Source organism: Otolemur garnettii, unplaced genomic scaffold (genome assembly GCF_000181295.1).
Source record: "Otolemur garnettii isolate 467f Iridium unplaced genomic scaffold, OtoGar3 scaffold00092, whole genome shotgun sequence".
Lineage (NCBI taxonomy): Eukaryota > Metazoa > Chordata > Mammalia > Primates > Galagidae > Otolemur > Otolemur garnettii.
This window is the reverse complement of record NW_003852487.1, coordinates 6,080,805-6,082,658: the sequence shown is the minus strand read 5'-3', so window position 1 is coordinate 6,082,658 and position 1,854 is coordinate 6,080,805. Positions and strand designations below refer to the sequence as shown.

At 44.1% G+C, this 1,854-nt stretch overlaps 1 pseudogene across 1 annotated transcript; it reads right to left on the bottom strand.

The window, feature by feature from the left end:
• Positions 1-857: 857 nt before the first annotated feature.
• Positions 858-1,529, bottom strand: LOC111727068 (annotated as a pseudogene). The gene has a single exon (XR_002774699.1). The product of XR_002774699.1 is annotated as a cyclin-dependent kinases regulatory subunit 1 pseudogene (transcript).
• Between the last annotated feature and the right edge of the window lie 325 nt (positions 1,530-1,854).

Sequence of the window (1,854 nt, the reverse complement as noted above, 5' to 3'; positions counted from 1 at the left end):
TTTACCCCTCTCGGGGCCTCAGTTTCCTCATCTGGAAATGAGGTTCAGAATACTAAAATGTCCTTGTTATAGGAAATCACAAGTCATAATATACCTGAAAGTATAATAAAAGTGTAAGGTGCTACCCCGATTCAAACATTACTGACCGGGGTTTGGGCTGGGCTACTCCAGGAATGTGAGCCCGTGTGAGCAGAACCTGCTGCACCGCTTTCCCCAGGCCCAGCCATGCCTCAGACCCATCAAATCAGAATCCCTGGAGGCCAGACCCAGGCACCAGTATTTTTTAAAGCATCTTAGGTTCCTGAAATTATATAAACCCAAGTTTGAGAACCCCTTGGGTTATATAATCCAGATCAGTGGTTCTGATACACAATCTTGGGTTATATCAGACTCCCTTGGGAAATGTGGTAAAAATTATGTTCCATATTGGAACAGACAACAGAATCAGGACCAGCACATGAAGGGAAAGTCTGGCTCATCAGAAGGGAAAGACTTTCTTAGAGTCATCTGAGAATGGCAGATTATGAGCTCAGCATCCATGGAGGGAATCAAATACAGAACAAATCACCATAGGACACAAACCCTTACTGTGGCCTTTCTGGGGGAGCCAAGTAGAAAGCACAGAGTTGTTTGTTCAAAATCATGAGAATTTCCAGATAGTCTCAAGAGAGCCCTAAGGCTGGTGGCTTCCACAAAACCTCATCTTGAGACATTTCCTAACTGGGGCAGCCTCTGGACTCGGAACTATCCTTGTTTGACTCATAAACTATCACCAGACTTGGAAAAGTAACATACACAGTGCTTCCTGAAAAGGTATACAGTGCAGTAGAGAATTTTCTTTTCTTTTTTTTTTAAGATTATAAAAACTTCTTTAATCAAGACTTTTAAACATGAAACAGATTTTTTTGAATAAAATGGAAAGTTTCCAATACATTGAAATAAATCCGCAAGTCACCACACATAAAACACCCAGCAGGAAAAAACAAAACATCAAATTCACAGAATCCCTGTAACAGCCATGGTCTTATGCTCAGATATTCCCTCTATCTCCAAGTGCATTCTGGACACAGAGCATAAGGTGGCTCTGGGGCCACACTCCCCTGAGGCTGTGGCCCTCATCTGGCTGGGCTGTGGTGACTGGCTCTACTCAGGAAGTAAAGCAGTAACCAGCACATTCAAACAGTGTATTGAAGAAAGTGAGAAACAAGAAGGCAATGTAATAGTGTTATCAGAAAGATGTTAGAAAGGACAGCTGTTTAAAGCTTCAGGCTGAAAAGTGGCTTGGCAGCTTCATTACTTTGGCTTCCTGGGTAGTGGGCTCCGGAACAGCAAGATGTGAGGTTCTGGTTCATGGATCATATAATGGACCCATCCCTGACTCTGCTGAACACCAAGATTCCTCCACTCAGATTCAGACATCAAATGTGTTTTAGGGACCAGCTTGGCTATATCCTTGGGCAACATGACATGCCGGTACTCGAACTCCTCATCGTCATATTGTCTGAATATTAAATTTGTTTGTGCGACATGATCGCTCCGCTTGCTTCAGCCCTGCACGGCCAACCTCACAGATCTCCGCAGTACCGAGAATTTTCAATGTGAGTTTGTTTGGGGGAATTAATAGCCAGGCAGAACTGATTAAAACACCAATACACATAAGGAGGAAGAGGAACATTTCTACTGGAAAGTCAGGGAGTAGAGCAGAAGGAACATTTGGGGAGACCACCAGTAATGCCTCCATGGAGCCTCCCAGCTGGTTCCTCTTGGGTCTGAGTCATAGGCTTGCCAATAAAGTCAGCCTCAGAAGAGCTCTGTGGGCAAGACGGAGTTTTATTCCGTAGAGGGAAACTGAGG